Raw genomic sequence first — 14,619 nt, forward strand, 5'->3', positions numbered from 1 at the left:
GTTCCAGCACCATTTGTTAAAGAGACTGTCTTTCTTCCATTGATTTGCCTCTGCACCTTTGTCAAGAATTATTTAGCCATAGCCGTGCTGGTGTATTTCTGGACTCTATTCTGTTCCATTGGTCTATACTTTTGCCAATACTACACTGTCTTGATCACTGTAGCTCTATAGTAAACTTAAAATCTAGTGTGATTTCTCCAATTTTATTTTTCTGATTCAAATTTCTTTTGTTTATTCTTAACTCTTTCCACATAAATTTTAGAATGAACTTGTCTATATCTACAGAAAATCCTGCTAGAATTTTGATGCGAAATTGTGTTAAATCTATAGATCACTTTGAGGAGAATTAACATTTTTATAGGATAAATCTTTGAGTCCATGAACATCCTATATCTCTCCACTTATTGTTTTTTTTTTTAAATTTATCTTAACATTTTGCTGTATTCAGCATAGTTTCTCTACATGTTTTGTTAGATTCATACTTAAGTATTTTATTGTTTTTGAAACTCATACATTTTTTAGACATTCTGCTTCTATTTCTTTGTTGTTAATATGTAGAAACGCAATTGATTTTTGTGTACTGACCTTATCCTTTTACCTGACTAAAATCAATGATTAGTTCTAAGAAGTCTTTGTGGATTCTTGGGAGTTTCTACAGTCATCTTCCTTTCTAATCTATATGACTTTTATTTTTTGTTCTAAACTTATTTCACTGGCTAGGACTTCTAGTGTGATATTGAATAGGAGTGGGGAGAGTGGATATCCATGCCATATTCCTTATCTTAGGGGGAAAGCATTCTATCTTTCATTATAGAATATCGTGTTAGCTACAGGCTTTTTAAAATACCCTTTATTAGGTTAAAGACGTTCCCTTTTATACCTACTTTACTTACAGTCCTATGAATAGATGCTGATTTTTTTAAAATGCTTCTCCGTGTCAATTTATATTGTTCTGTAGCTTTTACTATTTTAGACTGTATTTTAATATGGTGGATTAAATTGATTGATTTTCAAATACTGAACCAACAGTGCATACCTACGATAAACCCCACTTAGTTGTGTATCATTGTTTCTATATAGTGTTGGATTAGATTTGCTAATATTTGGTTAAAGATTTTTATGTTTATAAAGGACATTTTCAGTTTGCTTTTCTTGGACTGGCATTGTCTTTTTAAAAAATAAACATTGTATTTATGAATAAATTTATTAATATAAATAAAATAGGCAGATAATGTGATTTCCATAATTGCGAACAGTGTAGACCCTGATTGTTGTAGAGTTTACGGTGGAAGGTGATCAATGTCATTGCCCGTTTTTGATATTAAGGTAATGCAGATCTTATACGACAAATAGAGAATTGTTTCCTTCAGTTTTCTGGAAATGTTCCGTAGAATTTATATTATCTGGTCTTCTAGTATTTGGTAGAATTTACCAGAGAAACTGTTTAGGCCTGGGGATTTATTTTTCTGAAGACTTTTAATAATGAGTTCGATTTCTTTAATAGTTATAGAACTATTCAGGCTATGTATTTCATCTATTTGGTAGTTTGTGTTTTTTTAGGTATCAATTCCTTAAAAAAGTTGTTAAATTTATATGAATAATAATGTAGTCTTCTTTTATTTTAATGTCTGCAGAATCTATACTGGAATTCTATCTTTTATTCCTGCTCTTTAATTAATCTCTTTCTCCCCCGCACCTTCCTCCCTCTAGTTTTGTCAGAGGTTTATCAATTATAAAGATATTTTCAAAGAACTAGCTTTTGGTATCATTGATTTTCTCTGTCACATTTATGTTTTATATTTCATTGACTTCCTTTACCTTTGTTATTTCCTTCCGTATGCTTGCTCTTATTTTTCTAGTTTCTTAAGATGAAAGTTTGGATTATTGGCTTGAAACCATTTTCCTTTTCTAATGTAAGCATTTAATATTATACATTTAACTCTTAGCACTACTTTATTTGAATTCCACAAATTTTGCAATAATATATTCTCATTTTCGTTTAGTTTACAATATCCTCCAATTTCCTTGGAGACTTCCTGTTTGATCCATAGATTATTTAGAAGCATGTTGTCTAATTTGCAGATGTTTGGGAATTTTATTTACTTTCTTTATAGTTATGGAAAATATTTTATATGGTTTCAAGTCTTGCTGAGATCTATTTTATAACCCAAGATCGGTCTATCTTGCTAAATGTCATGTTGTTGGGTCAAGTGTTCTAAAATTATAAATTAGATCCAACTGCTTGATGATGCAGTCTGGTTCCTCTGTATCCTGATTATCTATTAGTTCTGTCTATTAATGAGAGAGAAATGTTGATGTCTCCAACTATACTTGTGGATTTTCCTCTATTATCAGTTTGGTAAGTTTTTTTGAAGCTCTATTAGTAAAATATATACTCTTCGTTTTTTTGAAGCTCTATTAGTAAGATATATACATAATTAGGATTGCTGTTTCTTCTTCATGATTTGATCTTGCTATCATTATGTAGCGCCTCTTTTTCTTTGTTAATTTTATTTGTTCTCATGTCTAATTCGTCTTATATTAGGATATCTATTCTAGCCTACTTGTAATGTTTATGTGGTATATCTTTTCATTCTTTTGATTTTTAACTTCCCTCTATCATTACATTTGAAATAAGTTTCTCATAGATATAATTGGTTCTTTTATATGCATTCTGACAATCTTTGATTTTCAAAGACCGTGACATGTTTTGATTTAGACGTATCATTTTATTACTCGTTTTTTGTTGTCTCCGTTTTTGAATTTTCCGTTCTCTCTTCCATTTTCTCTGGTGTTATTTGAACATTTTAAAATATTCTACTTTACTTTATCCACTGTGTTTTTTTTAAGTTTATCTCATTCTATAATTTTGGTAATTGTGTCTCTAGGGATTACAATGTAAATACCTAACTTTTCTGTAAAATCAATATTTTACCACTTTTAAGTAAAATGTTTAAACCTTTATACCCATATAGAGTTCTTTACCTTCTTTAAGTTACAGTTTTTTACATATACATTTATCGAAAACCTTATTAAACAATGTTATAATTTTAACTTTCTATGGTTAAACATATTTTTAAAAAAATTATTAGAAGAGTAGTGTAAGATATTTATCATATATTTACCCTTTTTTTTTTTTTTTTTTTTGGTCTTTATTCATTCCTGATAGTCCAAGTTTCCTTCTTATATAAATTCCCTGTCTGGAGATCTTTCTTTAGCAGTTACCTTAGAGCAACAGTTTTTAGACATTTTTCTTTCATCTGAGAATGTCTTTGCTTTCATTCAAGATCTTTTCTCTGGATATAGAAATCTGGTTTTGCTATTGTTTTCTTTCAGCACTTAAAAAACACTGTTCTGCCATCTTTGTGGCTTCAGGGTTTCTAATGAGAGATTCACAGCTGTTTGAATTGTTGTTCAGCTATGAGTAATACATAAGTTTACTCTGGGTGCTTTCTATATTTTTCTTTGTGTTTAGTTTTCAGTAGTTTGATTGTGATATGTCTTAGCATAAGGTTCTTTATGTTTATCCAGTTTTGTGTTTTCAGAGATTATCGAATTTGGAGGTTTATGGTTTTCCTCAAATTTAGGGAGTCTCCAGTCATTATCTCTTCAAAACATTTTTCCAATGCTTAACGTTTTCTCCTCTTATTCCCATTCTTTGCTGATACAAATATTAGACTCCTTTGCATCGTTCCACAGGTAATTAAGACTCTGTTACTTTTTTTCCTTCTTTTTTCCCCCCATTGGATAATTTCTATTGAGCTGTCTTTACATCTGTTGACTATTTCTTCTGTAATCTTTATTCTTCTATTTGCCCTTTAGAGAGTTATTTATACTTGCTGTTATATTTTTCAGTTCTAGCATTTCTACTTAATTCTTTATATCTTCTGTTTCTTTTCTGAGGCTTTTATACTTTCCAGTCATTTCAAGAGTGTTGACAATTAGGTGGAGCTACTTTGAAGTCTTTGCAAGATAATTTTAATATTTATGTCATCTTTCATATCTATGGCATTGGTATCTCTTGTCTTTTTCCATGTGAAGTGGGATTTTCCTGATTCTTTAAATGCCATGTAATTTTGGATTGTATCCTAGACTTTTTACATTTTATGTTATGAGTCTAGTTCTTGTTTAAATCCTGATGAGAAGCTCAGCCTTTTCGTTTTAGCATGTTTTCAGGCTGGTAGGGCTTAGGCCACAGATCCTGAGCAGCTTTATGTGGTCTTTAGCCTCAGTGTCAATTTTGCTGTCAAAGCCTTTGCAGTGTTCTGTGGCTCTATCCGTCACGTGTGGCACCCAGTGGGAGACTTGGACAGTGGTCTATCCCACAGTTTAGTTCCCACAGTCTATATATGCTATTTAGGGTCAGGTCCATATATGTGCAGCATGGGGTTGAGCCCAAGAGTTCATAAACAATTTTATGAAGTCTCTTTCTGACTTTTCTCTCTGCTATCTCCCTGGTATTTTCTGTTTTCTAGGGGTTTTCTTTTCAGTCATTTGCCCAGAAAACTGAAGATGTTGTTAATCCACTCTGCCTTTTATTTCTTGCAAAAGTTCCAGAGTCCAGGGCCAAACTATGAAAATAGAAGGAAAAAAATACATCAGTCTTAGGACCGCACAGCTCCTTGAATCAGGAAGATTTTTGTCCCTCAGAGTTTTGGATCCTGCAGCTTCTTTTCTTGCCACTGTTGCCAATTGCCATGAGATCGCTTGGGGGCTGGGGCACAAGAGAATAGAGAATGAGGGAATTCGAAAGGAGAAAAATTAGAGGCTTCTTACTCTCCACTCTCTCCCTTGAGTCATACCTACAGGTCTTTTCCTGGGTCTGTCTCTGTCCATGTGAGGACCCACTTCCCACTTTTGAGCTGTGTTGAATTTGGATTTGGGGAAACTGTGGGAGGAGCATGAGTGTGGCAATTTCACTACCAGTTTGGTGGTACTTGGAATTCTTGTCTTCTTCCTTAGTCTGCCCACTACTATGTGGTAGATAGAGTCTTCAGTATCTCTGCAGAGAATAGAATAGGGATCGATCACCAAGGGTTGGGGGGAGGGGAAAATGGAGAGTCGTTCAATTACTATAAAGTTTCAATTATACAAGATGAATAAGCTCTAGAGATCAGCTCAACAAAACAACACCTATAGTTAACAATACTATATTGTGCACTTAAAAATTTAAGAGACTACATCTCATGTTAAGTGATTTTACCATACAAAAAAAGAAGAAGGAGGTACTTAAGGAAACTTCGGAGGTGATGTATATGTCTGTTACCTTGATTGTAGTGATGGTTTCATAGATCTATGCATATATCCAAATTCAATAAATTATATACATTAAACGCATAGATTTTTGAATATCAATTATCTTAAAGCCCTTAAAGAACAGCTTTTTTATGTGTTATGTCCAGGTTTTCCAGCTGCATTTAGTGGGAGTGATAGAGTGGTGTGTAATTTTACTCAGAATAAGAACCTTCCAACAGCAATATGATCTTTCTTTTGTTGAGCACCTGTAATCATAGATTTTTTAAAACCTCATAGCCATTTATGTATTAGTCAGTTTTATCACCGATTGGTAGTCTTTATGATAGTAGGTTACAGTGTCTTACCCAGAGTTGTATGATCCATGACGCTTAGGAGAATTCTGTGTACGTCATTCACTGTTACTCAGAAATTATTTGTTCAATCAATGCTTGCATAAAATCAATAAACTCCACCTCTGGATCATTCCCATTAAACCAGTGTTGGGGAAACCTCAATGTTCGGAATACGATTATAAATAAAATAGATGAATATGAATTCATCTCTTTATCATAAAGTCAAGGAAAAGATCTGCACCTAATTTAGATCCTGTTTGGGCGGAGAGAGAGAGAGAAATAACTTACTAGAAGATGCATAATGTTACTAAAAATAATATTCAAAATAGATTTCCTAAGGAGAAGCTGCTAAAATGCCTATATTGGACCCTTCTGTCATTAGAGTTGCATTAAATATTTCAGCCTCATGATCTGATCATGAACAGGTTCTATTGATAGGTCAATAATTAATAGAATAAACAGAAATTTCAGAACTACCTTTATTAATTTGGTAACATTTATTTAACAAAGGTAAACTCCTGTACCGCAAGCTCTTGATAAGGTGTTGGGATGCAAAAGTGAATGAAACAGTTACTTCTCTCCAAGACAGCAGCTGACAGACTTTTTCTGCAAAGGGCCAGATAGTAAATATGCCAGGCTTTTCAGCCCATCTGGTCTCTGTCACAACCACTTAACTCTGCTGTTGTAGTACATGCAGAAGCACATAGACAATATGCATATTAATGGACATGGCTGTCTTCCAATAAAACTTTATTTACAAAAACAGGTGGCAGACTGGATTTGGGCTGTAGTTTGCTTATTTCTTCTCCAAAAATTGGATTGTAGTGGAAGAAAAAGATGCAGAATAACAAATTATAAAAAAAAAAAAAAGTCTCAGAACAGTGATGAAATCATGTAGTGGGTACTACAGGAGTACAGAATATAAGTCTAGCCTAGTCTGGCAACAATGATGCTTATGGAAGTCTTCCTGGAAGAGGTGATGTCTTAAATCCTGAAGTGAAAGTAAAGTTAGGTGAAGAATTAACAGCAAGAAAAGGATGTTAAAGGATGTTTTATTAAGAGGAAATAATATGAAGAGAGTACGGACCTGTGTATAGAGAATTACATATAGTTTTGAATTTTTTGAAGCTTAAAAGAGAAGATCAACAGTTTTTCTAAGTAGACGTGATGCTCCAGTGAGGGATGAGGTTGGAAAAGTAGATCAGTATATATCCAGTGAAGGGTCTTAAGCAAAGCATCAGTGTGTTCAGGTTTCCATTTTATATAAAGACCTCTGGGGATGATGTAGAAGAAGGATTAGAAGAAAACCACCAGAGGTCATGACATCATTAGGAACCTGTCCAGACAAGGGGCAGCAGTGGAAGGCACTGAGGATACATGGGTCGGATTCGAGAAGTGTTTAGAAGCCAAAATCAGTAGGATTTATAATGACTGATTAGATGAATGATTACATTGTACGTAAAGGTGGGAGAAAGACGAAAGTCAAGGATGACTCTCAGATTTATAGCCTTGTGGTACCACCAAGCGGCAATTTGGAGAAGGGAATGTGAGCTTAGACAAGATGTATTTCAGGCAGCTATGGGAGATTTAGATGGAGTGTTTAGCCTACAGTTGAATATATGTAGCCAAAGGGTTAAAAAGGAACAAGTATGTACACAGCAGAGAGTGGCTTCTGGAGGGGAATACACAGCTATTTTCAAAGACTGGAGGAATAAAAGTGAGGATTGGTATAGAGACAGGTAAGTTAATGGTTGGGAGAGGGTAGAAAGTTGATACAAATGACATTTGCTCGCCTCGGTTGTTTTATGAAATGGGAGACAAGTTCATCTGCTAAGAGAGAGAAAAAGGTGGAGTAGTTTCCTGGAAGAGAGTGATAAAAGCCCTGCAAAATTTCCAAGAAAAATGGGAAAGCGAGCTGACCAAAAAAAGGCATAAAGCTCATAAGTAGCTCCAGCTCGTGAAATTGTAGACTCCAGTTTACGCAGTGAAATGAATTTCTCCAGCGATGCTCAGCCACTCAACCACAGGAGCAGAGAGGGAAGATTGTAGAACCGATTGATCCACGGTCATGGGCTTTCTAAGCATGTGCGGAGCTCAGGTGAGGTGGAAAACATGGGAGAAAGCAAGAAAGGAGTGTCCTCCAGTTGCTTTATTCTTTCCTCTGTTGATGCCTGGATTTTTTTCTTGCTTCGGTATCTTGTCTACAATGACAATGGATTTTATCCTGTGACTTAAGATGACCCTCAGATAATTTTTTCTTTTCCTTCCTTTGTGAATCTAAGTCAAAGTACTTAGGTTTTTTAAACAACTTTATTTTTTTCCATCTTTACTGGGTAATAATTGACAAATATATATATATTTAAAATGTACAATGTGATGGTTTGATATCCATATACATTGTGGAACGATTGTTAAGATTAAGATAATTAACATACTTATCACTTCACATAGTTAACTGTATGTGTGTATATTTAGAATACTTAAGATCTACTTTCAGCAACTTTTAATATAAAATACTGTATTATTAACTAGACTTACCACATTGTATGTTAGATCCTCAAAACATTCTTTTTATAACTAAATGTTTGTATTCTTTACCTACATCTCTCCATTTACCACTCACTCCCCCAGCTCCTAGAAATCACCATTCCATTTTTTGTTTATGCGACATTGGATTTATTTTATGTTTTTAAATTCCACCTATAAGTGATACCATATAGAATTTGTCTTTCTCTGTTTGGCTTATTTCATTTAGCATAATTTCCTCCTGGTTCATTCATGTTGTTGTAAATGACAGAATTCTCTTCTTTTTTATGGCTGAATACTATTCCATTGTGTGTGTATATAAAACTTCTTATTTATTCATCTGTCAGAGGAAACTTAGGTTGTTTCCATTTATTGGCTATTGTGAATAATGCTACAGGGAGCACGGGAGTGCAGATATCTCTTCAAGAAACTGATTTTACTTCCTTCAAATATATACTCAGGGGTAGGTTTGCTGAATCATATGATAGTTCTATTTTAAATTTTTTAACAAACCATTTTCCCTAATGGCCATACTAATTTATATTCCCACCAACAGTGTATAAGAGTTTCCTTTTCTCCACATCCTTACTGACATTTGTTACCTCTTGTCTTTTTGATAATAGCCATCTTAACAGTTTTGAGGTGATAGCCCATTGTGGTTTTGATTTTCATTTCCATGAAGATTAGTGATGTTGAGGACTTTTTCATAGACCTATTGGCCATTCAAATGTCTTCTTTGGAAAAATGCCTATTTAGGTCTTTTGCCCACTTTTAAATTAGATTATTTGCTTTTTTGCTACTGAATTTTATGAGTTCTTTGTATCTTTTGGATATTAATCCTTTATTAGATAAATCGTTTGCAAATATTTTCTCCCATTCTGTAGGCTTTTTCAATTTATTGTTTCCTTTGCTTTTCAAAGCATTTTAGTTTGATGTAGTTCCACTTGTTTATTTAACTTTTGTTGCCTGTACTTTTGGTGTCTCATCCAAGAAATTGTTAAGATTGATGTCAAGGATATTTTCCCTATGTTTCTTCTAGTTTTACGGTTTCAGGTCTTACATTTAAGTCTTTGGTCCATTTTGAGTTAATTTTTTTAAGTGGTGTGAGATAAGGACCCAGTTTCATTCTTTTGTATGTGGTATCCAGTTGTTAAAAACAGTTTACTGAAGAGATTATCCTTTCCCCATTGTGCGTTCCTGATGCCCTTGTCAAAAGTTAGTGTGGGTGTCAAAGGTTAGTGTGGATGTATGTCCGGGCTGTCTATTCCAATCCACTGGTCTATATGCCTGTTTTTAATGACACTGCCATACTGTTTTGACTACGATAGCATTGAAATATAGTTTGAAATCAGGAAGTGTCTACATCAAAAACTAGATCATCATCTTCCAGGCACTTTATTGTCAACTACCTGAAAATTACAATGACATGTCAACAAATGTGTAACGACTAGGAATGGGAGGGATGCCATTTAGAGTTGGGAAACAGAAAGCATGCACAATAAACAGTGGTCCTGGCAAGACAAGTAACATGATTTTCCTCCACATAAAACAAAACCTACAGGGAAACTGAACTCCTAATTCAGTTCTACCACTGCCTTCTAGTTTATTGTCTCTGTTTAATTTCTTTTTCACCTCTCTATCTCTAATTCTTATACCAGAAGACCAGCTTCTCTGGAATGGATTAGATGGAAGCCTCTCTGTCCTTTATGCTCCATCGGGGGTAGGTCTTGGTTTCCAGGTGTCCTGGGGGCAGTTTCTACACGGCTAACACATTTTATTCTAAGGAAACCATACTTAATCACAAACTGACAAACCAGATACAAAGCGTAGATACCATCTCCCCGCTAAAAATTTTTTTCCCCTCTTCTTTTTGTTTTGGAGACTTAACTTCGTTTTGGCTTTCAGAAGAAGCATCAGAGTTAATAGTTGTTTGTCTGGAATCATCCCAGTGGATGTGGGGGCTTTAGAGTTATCTTGTCTTGGTTTTAAATCCCAGCTCCCACACTTAACTACCTGCTTCTCAATTTAAGTGTTTAAGCTCAATTTTTTTAATGTATTTATGTGGATAATTTCACGTAAAGTAAAATTCATAGGATTACTGTCAAGATTCAAATTAAATTTTGTAGATGTTATTAGCTCTCTTTACACCTGAGGAACCCGAGATGAAAAGAAGCTAAATATTCTGTAGAATCATGCTCTGTGATAAGCAGTGATGCAGGACGGGGCACATTTCCCTGAGTTGGTGGGGGAGACCCAGGCCTGCACTGAGAGAAGAGTGTCCTTTGATGGAGAGTGAAGAAAGAATTCAGCACACACCAATGCCGGAGGGAAAAGGAAAGTTTATTTGAAAAGGGGTAACACTCCACTGACAGAGCGTGGTCTCCTCTCAGAGGCTGATAGTGAGAGGGACAGTGAGAGAGACAGAGAAAAGGCACCGAGAGCGACCTTGATTGTTCAGGGAATTCAGTTTGTATGTCATTCTTTAGTTCCCATTTCCTTTGATAGGGACATACAGTGAGGAAGGGGAAGAGAGAATATGTAGAGCGAAAGGCCTGCTGGCAGTTCCCAGCCTTTAACCTTTAGATTCCCCCATGGTTTTAGCCATAGGGAATGACTCTCGGTTCCTGTTTCCCCTTCTCTGGTGTGGGGAATGGGCTGTTAGTGATCCCAGCAGAAATCTTCCTTTGTTCTGCAGGAGTCCTCCTGCCTGACTGCAGGGCTGATCAGCATATTGGAGTCTCTGAATGTGGCTTCATTAACATTTTAATTCTCTTGCCTCCTCCCTACATTTGTAGCAGTTTTGCACTCGGTAAATATCAGCGTCCTATGTTCTGATATACTCTCTGTATGGGAAAACAAAACTTAAAATTAATTCATAAAGACCATTAAAAACATTCATCTACCTAAACTGTTGAGTCAGGTCAGGAAAATTGGAATGAGACTGAGGTTGGCATATTACCTGCCCCACAGGAATTTTTATTTGGATGCATGCCCTATTCCTCTCTGATTTGGGGAGCTTATACTCATGCTAATGCGTGTGTGCACGCATGCTTAACAGCGAGAAGCCAGGGGCAATCCCAAGACTCTAGTCAGTGCCACTTCTAAATTCAGTTGCTCTGAACTGATGTAAGTCTTTCTTCTTCTTATGGGCAGGGTCTCTGTAGAGACAGTAGCTCTGAGTCTATGGCCTCATCTGGTACAAAACTGCTCTCTAATGAAAGGCCTAGAGCCAAAGACTTCATTTCCTTTCCCCAGAGTCTTCACAGATGGAAGTTAGGATTTCTATTTCACAAAGCAAAAGGGCATGCTATGGGAGCTACAGTCTGCTTCTCCACTCAATAAAGCAGATTCAAAATCTAATGTCTCCGCTGCTGACCTTGTTACAGTGGCTATGTTTTTGCAACATGGTTGTGTATCCTTCGTGGCTGTGTTTAACAGGCCGCAGGGTCAGACACTTGCATGCAAGGGGATGATGCTGCACAAAGCCCAATGAGAGAAAAGGAATCTGCAGAGGTGCTAGGAGAGACTAGTGGCTGCTAAAGTAAGTTGTTAGGGACTACTCTTCCCCTCTTTTGGGACATTCTTTTGATGTACTAAACAGAAATGACCACTAGAAGTCCACACACCTACCTTCTTCTAAGGGAAGAGCCTGAGGGCCCGCAGATGAGTAACTTGGAGGTAGAACTAAAATCAAGATCTCACCTAAGTGCCTTTTTGCAGCTCAGGCTGTATTTTTCATTTTAGCAACTCTAATTAGCACTCCTTTTATCATGAATCAGTGTTCCTTTCAGCTCAGTTTCTCCAAGAATGATCCCTGAGCATTCTGCCTCAGCATTTACATGCATGCCTGTGGAAATGAAGATTCCTGGGTCCTGCTCCAGGACTGTCATTTCCATATCCCTGATATTGGAGAAACTTATATTTTCAACATGCATTTGAGGTGATTCCTATGGAATGTAGCTTTTTTTTTTTTTTTTATTTTGAAATAATTTTAGATTTGCAGAAGAGTTGCAAAGTCGCTGCGGTGAGTTCCCACGAACACTTCATCCAGCTCCTCTTCACATTATCATCCTCCCTAACCACATAGTAGAACTATCAAAACCAAGAAATTAACGTTGGAAAAATACTGTTAGCTCACTATAGACTTTATTCGTATTTCACCAGTTTTTTCTCTAATTTTTGTTGTTATTGTTCTAGGACCCAATTTAGGGTCTTATATTGCTTGTAGTTGTTATGTACGCCAAGCTTTACTGCTCTAGATCATAATTCCATGATCCACACGACAGTGGATAAATCCTGGCTCCGAAGGCAGTCAGAGAGATAATTCAGGTACTGGAATGACTGCACTTAAATGCACGGTACAGAGACGGTACTGCCAACTAATGCTGCAGAGACTCAATCAGTCCGATGCAGAATCAGAGGAGACATAAAAGGCCATTCTGGATTCCTCATTTTACTGACAGTGATACTGAATTTCCAGAGAAGAAAATGTGAGCAAATTTGTAGAAAGATTAGAACTGAGTTCATATCACTTGTCTCCAAGTTTCCTTGTAATTTCTTTAAATACCCACCTTTAATTATATATTTTTCTTTATTCTCAAAGTGAGGATCATGAACAGAGTTTTAAAACTTCTCCATGATCTCATATGATTCTCCCAGTTAACCATGAGAGGAACACAAAAAGTCCAGTTTCCCCCAATTTGGGGATCAGGAAAGAGGTTCAGAGAGGGAAACTGAGGTTCACAAGGTTCCATGGCAAGCATACAGTCGAATCGGTGCTATTCTGCAGTACACCACATGCTTCTAGCCCTGAATTTATGCAGTCTGTGCTGAAATGGATATTTTGTGTATTCAAATAGAACATTTGGAGGAGTGAATATTTATACACAAATTCAAACAGGGCACCCGGATGGGAAAACACTGTGAACCTTGCATATTTAGCAATTATAAATGGGAGACGTGATGGTGGGCAGGGAACTGACATGAATCAGTGTGAAATTCTGCACTTGGCAGAAAGGACTAGATAATTCCAAGGCTTTTTTTGTTTTGTTTTTTAATTTGGGCACCTTGGTACTTCTCTGTCCTGAGAATGAAATGAGTGACTCCTATGAGTTTTGTCATCACTCACTGCTTGGCATGCTTCTGAAAAATTTATTTGTTCATAGAAGAATAAGCATAGTTTAAGGCACTGTCACACAGCTAATAGCATAGTTGTACATAGGAAAGACCAAATTCTGTTCCTGTTTCTTCCACTAAAACGAGTTTTGTGCCCATTAACAGATAACTTTTTCTTGATGCTATGCCTCAGTCACCCCAAATGTAAACGAGAGGGTTAGAATTGGTGATTTCTTGGGCAAAGCCATAGCTAGGATCAGTCATGGGCGGGCAGCTGTTGGAAGGAGCTGGCAGGCCGAGCACTACCATCTCGTTGGTTGATAGAGATGTATACACGTGAAAAGGTACCGCTTTTATATTGTCTGTGATTCTCATGGTCTTGCTTAACACGTTTTCAATGATAATCTTTTCATCAGAGTCTTAACAAAAGCTATTCCATGCATGTCTTCATTTTTATTTCTTTAAAGGTGTAACTGGTGTAGAAAGTTTCCCCCGCTTGTGCAGTGGTGCATCTGCCCTAGGGTCCTGTCTTGAATTCCTGTGCTTCCTAAGTTTCCAGGCCTTGTACTAAGTTTCCTTCTTGTACTGGCTGTCTCTCGGCTAACTTTAGTTCAAAAATAATCGATATGCCAAAGTGGCAGATTCTGGGGGTGGCATATTCTGCCGTCCTTTAGAGGGAACATGGAATATGATAAGTACAGGTATAAGGATGCTATCACGGATAGGGTAGGGATGACCTATCATGGATATGATAGAGATGACCTCAAAGTCATTTAGGCCACAGTGGCTGGGTTTTCACTTCACTAATATTTCTTCCCATAACTCTAAAACAACAAAATGACCAGCTTCCAATTACAGACCATTAAAAAATGTTGCATTACTACAGTGTCCCGTCCCTATTAGTAAATACATATGAGAATGTTTTCTCTACTGGCCTCCAACTCTTCATTCTGAAGCCACTTGAAAAAAATCTATCACTTCTTTTTGGGACAGCCATGACTCTGATGATTAGGTTCCATGTATTTTCCCTTCTCATATTTCAAGTTTATATGCTCTTTGATGAATTACCTTACTGTTCCATAATTCCACAATTCCAAAAGTAGGTGGAAACAGTTTTTGAGATTCTTTTATGAGTTCTCTAGACCATGTAATCTTAAGATAAAGAGATTTTTTCCCTTTTGACCACCAAATTTCTTCATTGCCAGTCAAGGCAGTGTTTTGATGGTTACTAAAATGGAGCTTTACAGTCATACCCATCTGTGAAGGTGTTCAAACTTCATTCTTAAGTATTATTTACTTATTTCTTTCAGTGTACTTTTTCTGGACCACGCAGCAATGCATATAATTATATGCTGCCTCAGATTGCATTCTACAAGATTGCTTGGTTATT

At 36.2% G+C, this 14,619-nt stretch overlaps 1 long non-coding RNA gene across 1 annotated transcript in view; it reads left to right on the forward strand.

The window, feature by feature from the left end:
- The first annotated feature begins 2,123 nt into the window (after positions 1-2,123).
- LOC120581601 (uncharacterized) overlaps positions 2,124-14,619 on the forward strand; it is a 59,125-nt gene continuing 46,629 nt past the window's right edge. The window contains exon 1 of the long non-coding RNA XR_005647345.1: positions 2,124-2,359. This is a non-coding gene — a long non-coding RNA (uncharacterized LOC120581601). The remainder of the gene's footprint in view (positions 2,360-14,619) is intronic.

The sequence above is a fragment of the Pteropus medius genome, unplaced genomic scaffold, assembly GCF_902729225.1.
Source record: "Pteropus medius unplaced genomic scaffold, Ma_sr-lr_union100, whole genome shotgun sequence".
Lineage (NCBI taxonomy): Eukaryota > Metazoa > Chordata > Mammalia > Chiroptera > Pteropodidae > Pteropus > Pteropus medius.